The sequence below is a fragment of the Phacochoerus africanus genome, chromosome 8 (genome assembly GCF_016906955.1).
Source record: "Phacochoerus africanus isolate WHEZ1 chromosome 8, ROS_Pafr_v1, whole genome shotgun sequence".
NCBI classification, from domain to species: domain Eukaryota; kingdom Metazoa; phylum Chordata; class Mammalia; order Artiodactyla; family Suidae; genus Phacochoerus; species Phacochoerus africanus.
Window position 1 is genome coordinate 82,397,454 of NC_062551.1, and position 8,692 is coordinate 82,406,145.

The window sequence follows — 8,692 nt, forward strand, 5'->3', positions numbered from 1 at the left end:
AAAGGCAAAAACCCACACCCCAGCCCTCCAACTCGCTATTGATGAACCTGGTGTAACTGATGAAATTCAGCAGGAGATTGACCCAAACAAGCCTGTTTCAGACCCTGGACTTTGTGATCTTTGCTCACATAGAACAGTAGCAACGGTGAAGAACTGTGTTCTGGGGCAACTGTGTAAATGTTTGCATTCCAGCCTATTGACAATGCAGTTGCCCCCTCCCCTGTATTCATCCTGTTAGTTTTATCTGACTCCACCCGGCACAAAATGAAGGGACGCTCCACTTGCCAACAGCAGATGACTTGGGATTCCATGCTTGGCGGGCTGCTGGATTGCTGTCAGCGTGGAGAAACATATTAGGGCCATGCTACAAAGGATGGCGTGGTACCAGGAGAACGGAAATGACAGGGACCGGAACGGTTTTTGATGCCAACAGTTTATATTTGATCTCCAGATGCAATGCAGCTGACAGCTAATTAGTCTGACTTAGATCTACATGGATCCCTCCCTTTTTTTTTTCCACACATGCTCTGGGCATGCTAGTGTGAAAATGTGTCTGCCTGGGGTTGTGCTTTGATTGAGAATTCTCTGGAATGAACACACTTGGAACCCCTGAGAGGTCTGGAGCCCCGGCACGTGGACCATCTGGTGATACGGTCTTTTTCTCTCCTGCTTGGCTGGAGAGCAGATCCTGCAGGACAGTCCTGATCCAAGCGGCTGCTTACAGCCTCACAAAGCTAGAGTAGATTGTGCAGGTTCATGTTTCCATGTACGAGGCCACCGTTAACAGCAAATGTCAGTGGCTGAGAGCTCCTGGACACGACTTCCATGGCTACTAATGAAAAAGCAATTGTGGTGCGTTAGCTGGCGAGCTGTTTGGTAGGAATGAGAAAGAGCTACAGTCTGGGGGAAAGCAGGAGCATCAAGACCCTCCCTGTCCTGGCCCCAGAGGGTTAGAGCAACACTTATGCAGCCCTACTGCATGCTAAGCATTTTAAAAGGACTTAAAGTCTTCATAACAGGGGCTGTTATTACCCTCATCTCACAGATGAGAAATCTGAGACATGAAATTGATAGCCCCAAGGTCAAAAAGCTGGTAGGTGGAGAAGCTGAGATTGACCCCCAAAGTCCTTCTCCAAAGACCAGGCTCTTAACCACTACACCTTACAATCTCATGAACCAGGATTGGTCTAAACCATCGGTGGCAATCCAAGCCCTACTGACCGGTCTAGGGAAAGAGAGGTGTGGCCTTCCCTCCCCAAAAGTAGAACTATACTTCAACCCCTACCATGACTCATAGTGGACTGAGTGGGTCTCCCAGCCCTCTGACTTTGGGCTTGGCCATGTGACTTGCTTCGACAATGGGATGTCTCACCAGATGGTTCAAGCTGGGATTTGGCATGTGCTTGTGCCCTGGGTGTATCCCCTTGATTTCATGGGCCCCAGCAGGAAATTCATGGAGCCAACCCAGACTGGACTGAAGTCCAGAGCCTGCCCAACAGCACCCAGCCTTAATCAGCACTCCCTGCCCACTCCATTCTCTATACATCATGCCCTGATACAGCTCATGTTCATGGGCTAGTCAGTGATACTCCAGGAGAGCTTTCCAGAACACACCGAGCCTGCAGAGGAGACACCTTTTTGGAACTTGCCCCTCTCCTCTATGGGCACTTGATAAGAGGATATTAGGCCAGTGCTGGGGACCATCGGGTGACCACAGGCAATGAACACAAAGACAAAAGGCCAACACACTGAGGATGTACACGCAGAAGGAAGACTGATCCGAGGTCCTGGGTGATCCCATCAAGCCACTGAACAATTGTCCACCTCCACATTTTTTAAGAAAAACAATCTCCTCTTTGTTCAAGCTAGCGTTCCTTGGGATTTCCATTATGTGCAAAGCCATTCTTTCTTTTTTTTTTTTTTTTTTATCTTTTTAGGGCCACGCTTGCAGCATATGGAGGTTCCCAGGCTAGGGGGTCTAATCAGAGCTGTAGCCACTGGCCTACACCACAGTCACAGCAATGCCAGATCTGAGGCCGTGTCTGTGATCTACACCACAGCTCACAGCAACGCCGGATCCTTAACCCACTGAGTGAGGTCAGGGATTGAACCTGGGTCCTCATGGACACTAGTCAGATGTGTTTCCACTGACCCATGATGGGAACTCCAGACCAAACCATTCTTACCTGCTATTGACTCTCTTAAGAATGGCAAAAACTCTTTTACAAATACCATATCTATACATCTCCTTTTTTTCTTTACATTGGCCAGATCTCTCCAGAATAGCAGGAGAAAAAGTCACAAATCCTTGCAAATATCCGTCAATCAATACCTGCGGCAACTGCCCCTGTGCCCCTGGAAAGAGCAGTTTAGAACTGCCTATGTGAAAAGCAGCTCAACTAAAATCAACCCTTCAATGTTGTCTGTTGATGTAGTCAAGCTTCTAGAACATTTCCTAGCATATCATAGGTTCTCAGTATAGCTTTTGAATGAAAATTTTAATTGAGTCATTGATACTTATCCGGATAAGCCATCACATGTGTCTCTTGGGAATCTGTCTTCTCAAGAGCCTCCTGGAAATCACGCCCAAGTGAATTCTGTGAAGCCTGCCCTTTAAACAGACCTTCCCAACTCAATGGATGTCTTCTCGTGATATGATGACAGACAGACACCGGAACAACTTTATTGAGATGTAATCGTCATACCATAAAATTCGCTTTTTAACGTGTAGAGTTCAGTGGGTTTTAGCATATTCACAGGGTTGTGCAACCATCACCATAATATAATTTTAGGCCACTTTCATCATCCCCAAAGGAAACCTCAGAACCACCAACAGTCATTCCTCATCACTCCCTCCCCCATCCCACCCAGCCCCTGGCAACCACTAACCTACTTTCTGGCTTTATGGATCTGCCTATTCTGGGCATTTCATATAAATGGAATTATACAATGTGTGTGGTCTTTGGTGTCTGACTTATGTCACTTAGCGAAATGTTTTTAAGATTCATCCATGGTGTAGCAGGGCTCAGTAGTTTAGTTCTTCTTATTGCTGAGTAATATTCCACTACATGGACGTACCGCATTATCTTTGCCCATTCATCATTTGATTGCTTCCACTTTCTAGCTGCTACGAAGAATGCTGCTATGAACACTTGCTAGCATTTTTTTGTGTGACACTACATCTTCCTTCCTAACATACCCAGGCATGGAATTATTGGGTTACATGGTATCTCTATGTTTAACTTTTTTTTTTTTTTAGGGCTGTACCCACAGTATATGAAAGTTCCCAAGCTAGTCTAATCAGAGCTGCAGCTGCCAGCCTACGCCACAGCCACAGCAACTCAGGATCCGAGCCAAGTCTGTGACTATACAACAACTAACAGCTAACATTGGAACCCTGACCCACTGAGCAAGATCGAACCTGCATCCCATGGATACGAGTCAGATTCATTTCTGCTGTACCACAATGGGAACTCTTCTATGTTTAACCCTTTTTTTTTTTTTTTTTTAGGGCCAAACCTGCAGCACATGGAGGTGCCCAGGCTAGGGGTCAAATCAGAGCGGTAGCTCCCAGACTACACCACAGCCACAGCAACTCAGTCTGCCACGTACACCGCAGCTCACAGCAACACCAGATCCTTCACCTATTGATCGAGGCCAGGGATTGAACCCACGTCCTCAGGGATACTAGTTGGGTTCGTTAACCACTGAGCCACAACAGGACCTCCTATGTTTAACTTTTTGAGGAACTGCCACACCATTTCCCAAAGCAGCTGCCCCATTTTATAGTCCCACCAGCAGTGTCTGGAGGCTTCCGATTTCTCCATCTTTTCACCAACGCTTGTTATTACCTCTTTGATTATTAGCTAGCAGGTGTGAAGTGGTATCACAGTGTAGTTCTACTTTGCATTTCCCTGTGGGCTAATGGTTTTGAGCATCTTTTTGTGTGTTTATTGGCAATTTGTGCAACTTCTTTGGAAAAATGGACAGACATAAGTTTGATCTTATTTGTATAGGTTAATTTTGCTGAAAACTTTTGTGAGACTGCATAATGAAACAAAAATTCTTTTTTCCGTAATAATAAACAATTATGAAACCCTAATCAACTTGGATGTTGTTGTTCGTATCCACAACAAAGGAAAAGATGATTGAATTTCCAAAAGTCCCATCATTTCATATGTCTGGCAAAAAAAAAAAAAAATCAGGAGTTCCTGTTGTGGCTCAGTGGGTTAAGAACGTGACTAGGATCCATGAGGATGTGGGTTTGATCCCTGGCTTCACTCAGTGGGTTAAAGGATCTGGCATTGCCATGAGCAGCAGTATAGATTGCAAACATGGCTTGGATCTGGTGTTGCTGTGGCTGTGGTGTAGGCCAGCAGCTGCAGCTCAAATTTGATCCCTAGCCTGGGAACTTCCATATGCTACATGCGCAGCCCTAAAAAGACCAAAAAAAAAAAAAATTAGGAGTTCCTAATATGGTGCAGCAGGTTAAGGATCAGCATTGTCTCTGCAGTAGCTTGGGTCACTGCTGAGGTAAGGGTTGGATCCCTGGCCCAGCACAGGTGGTCATAGCTGCAGCTCAGATTTGGTCCCTGGCCTAGGAACTTCTATATGCCATGGAGCAGCAAAAAAAAAAAGGAATTTCAGAAAAGCACTCAGAGCTGGACCAGCAGCATGGAGCAGACTCTCCCTCAGCCCCCTGAAGGTACCAACCCTGCCACTGCCTTGATCTCAGACATCCAGGCTCCAGAACTGTGAGCCAATAAGGGTCTGTGGTGTGAGCCACCCTGTTTGTGGTACCTCAGTCCAGATCCCTGGATGCAGGACCCACAGCTATGGAGGGCAAACTCTGGGACTTGAGCATCCTTGGATTTTGGCATCATGGAGGGTCCTAGAACCATCCCCTCCAAACATGGAGGGGCCCTGGGAAACTAACCCACCTCCTCTTGATGGAGGACCATGGACGGTAAGAAGAGAAGGCAGAATGGAGTAGGTAGGGTAGTTTCTTTGGCAACTGCAACTTGCCACAGCCCATCCTCTGGCCTCCCTCGGCCCCTTCTGCAGAACCACCAAGTCTTATCCCATGACAGCACAAGATTAAAGACCAGAATCTCATCTAAATCAGATGGAGAAGAGGCTTCTGGAGCACAGTCAATGAGCACAGCTTCTCTGGATCTGAAGAGCCGTCAATTAAAGAAACCAGTTATCTACCTGCCCCCAGGAGCCATAGGCAATGAGAAGACTGGTCATGGAATTCTTCTCCTTTTCATTCTCCTCATTCTCCTCAAGAGCCTGAAACCATCTTCTCTAAAACTAGGTCAAAGATCTCTCTCAATTGTGTTCCTCCCTCCTTATAGAAGACCTCAAAGCTGGAAAGGGATTTAAAGTTTAAACCAACCTCACACACAACCTGGGCAAATCTCACTCTAGACACAGTGTTGAATGAGAAAAGTCAGACTCTGGAGACTAGATCCTATATGATTCCATTTATGAAAAGCTCAAAACTGGCAAACTAATTGGTGGGAGAGGTCAGAGTTATGGTGTGAGGTCATGAGGGACCCCCTAGACTTGACCTGGTTGATGGTTGCACAAGCTTACACATATGTAAAAATTCATGTTAAAAGTATGCACTTTATGTAAGTTATACCTCAGTTTTTTAAAAAGAGGTTTAAGTCAGTACTGTGGTTCCCACACAAGGACTTCATCAACCAATAAAATTCCATACTTCCTTCCCCACCTCCCAAGTAGAAGAAGTAATTTTATAGAATGACTCTGGATTAATGTTCCAACTAGGAAAAAACCTAATGCTTGCTTCTTGGGTTAAAAAAAAAAAAAAAAAAAAAAAGACTGATTTTGAAACTATGCTCCCGATATCCCACAAGGGGGCGCAAAGCAGTTGCCGAGATCACGCCAAAGGGCTGTTTCATTGTTGCTGCTTTCCTTCCCCACCCCTTTCTGCTTTCAGGTTCTGTCCCCGTGCACACTGGGCTCTAAGCAAAAGGTGAGGGCTAGACCGGTCCTATCTGAGGGCTTCTATTATATCAACAAGTATGGGGAGTTCCCTTCGTGGCTCAGCAGTTAACGAATCTGACTAGGATCCATGAGGAGGCGGGTTCTATCCCTGGCCTCACCCTGTGGGTGGGGGATCCTGCTTTGCCATGACCTGAGGTGTGGATCGCTGATGCGGCTTAGATCTTGAGTTGCTGTGGCTGTGGCGTAGGCCAGCGGCTGTAGCTTCCATTCAACCCCTAGCCTGGGAAACTCCACATGCCACAGGTGCAGCACTAATACGCAAAAGGGAGGGAGGGGGGGTGAGAAATGCCAAAGCAAGATTTTGTCAAAATTGTGGTATATTTTAGATGTTTTCCATATGGGTGAATGATAACCCATGTACGGAAGATGCCATACATTGTAGAGCATACTTTTTGAGATTGTTGAGTATTTTCTGCATCTTTCCCCAGGGGGCCATTTCCAGCTGAAGAAACACAAGCCTGCCCTTCTGAACATACCCCACACACACACACACACGTACACACACATACACATACAGGTTTCAGCCAGGTGAGATGTGGTCAGTATCTCCTAGTTTCTTGTGGTCCCTCCAGCCTGTCAAGCTCCCAAAAGCCTGCAAATTTCCAAACAAAAATGCCACAACCTCATCCACAGGGGCAAGACTGGATCCAAAGCTCAACTATTCATACATGATTTTTATAGAGAAGGGGGGTTTGTTTGTTTTGTAATGATTTGACAATAAGTGCTGGTTCTTTTGTAGCAAAAAGCCAGGTGGGACCTCAGATCCCTGGATTTGGCAAGTAGTTGCCATTTGTCTGCAGCTGGATTTTGAGTCTGACTGCCTTGGATTGAAGAAGCAGCCCAGGGAGAGTGCAAACTTAATCCTGCATAACCGGTGAGCTTAAGAGAGCCCAGGAGGAGGAAGGTCAGTTCGGCAGAGCACTACTCAGTGCTGAAGGAGAAGGGGCCTGGGGAATGGGGGCTGCAAAGCTCCTGGGCTTCCTATCTCTTCAAAGCATCAGATTGGCAAAAAAGAGGAAGTCTCTGCTGATCCTTTAAAAAAAATAGAAAAAAAAAAAAAAAGACTTTGGGGTCAGGGAACAAGTCACATGAAAAGCCTACCTCCCTTGGAGATTTCTGAGTGTTCAGTTTGGCATTATCTTGAATTGGAGGTGAGGAAAGAGAACAGACAACATATAAGAAATGTATGAGGATGGTACTTCATTCATTTTGTTATCTTATTATAGTTCACACGGTCCCCACCCCACTATAAACCAGACACGTCTAAGCGCGTTACACTCATCCAGTTCTCCCAATGATGCTCTGAGGGAAGCATCAATAATGCTTTTAGAGCTGGGGAAACTGAAGTGCAAAGCAGGTGGCTGACATTATGGACAGAGTTGTGTCCTCCCAGATTCATAGGCTGAAACCCTAACCCCCAGTATGCCTAGATTTGGAGATGGGGCCTTTAAGGAGGTCACAAATGTTAATGAGGTCATAGGGGCGGGGCCCTAATCCAATAGGACTAGTATCCTTATGTGAAGAGGAAGAGATGCTAAGAATACACATGCACAGAGAAAAGGCCACGTTAGGACAGCGAGAAAGTCACCATCTACATACAAGCCAAGGAGAGAACCCGGAAATCGACCCTGCCACACCTTGAGCTTGGACTTCCAGCCTCCAGAACTGTGAACAAAGACACATCTGCAGTTTAAGCCATCCAGTATTCTGTTGTGGCGATCCTGGCGAACCATACAGGGGACCTGCCCAAGAAAGTTTTCCAGTTCAGGTGGCAGAAACCACTGTACCTGCCCATGCATTGACTGCTGTTTCCTCTAATCTTGTCACGTGCTTCTTCCCTCAGCCTCAAGTTGTTTCCTCATGCTTGTATTCTGCCTTATGCAGAAGAGATAGCTGCAGATTTTCAGAGTTGTTGGTGCAGCTCTTTTCTTTCCAGCACTCTGTACCCTGAGCTCCTGCCACTGGGATCTCTGCAGAGCTTCAGTTTTACCTCCTCTGCTAAGGGTGCCCCTGGGCTCCACCTGGGTTCTCCCGCCACGCACAGCTGGGAAGTTCTCTAAAGGCAGTAAGCTGGGGGTGATCATAGAGCTATCCTTGCTTGTTTCCTCTCCTAATGAACCGCTGGCCTTCCTAGCTTGCTCTCCAGTAGCTTGGAAATTGCTATTTCACATATGCTTTTTTTTTTCTTTTTTTTTTTTTTTTTAAGGGCTGCACTCTAAGGATATGTAGATTCCCAGGCTAGGAGTTGAATTAGAGCTATAGATGCTGGCCTACACCACAGGCACAGCAACTTGGGATCCAAGCCACATCTGTAACCTCCACCACAGCTCACAGCAACACCACAACTCTGACACACTGAGTGAGGCCAGGGATCAAACCCGAATCCTCATGGATCCTAGTCTAAGTTCACTACTGCTGAGTCATGACGGGAACTCCCCTTGGGGGTGGGGCGGGGGGGGTGGTGGTGGCTGTTTTTGTGTCAAATGGCAAAAAGTAAATCCATCCCCATCACCCCATCTTGGCTGCAAGTTTAAGTCTCCTGTTTATTCTTTCAATTAGATTTTATAATTGTCTTCACATAGGTCCTGTGCTTTTTCTTTTAAGTTTGTATCTAAATATATTCTAATTTTTATTGCTCTTATAATGATTTCCTCCCATC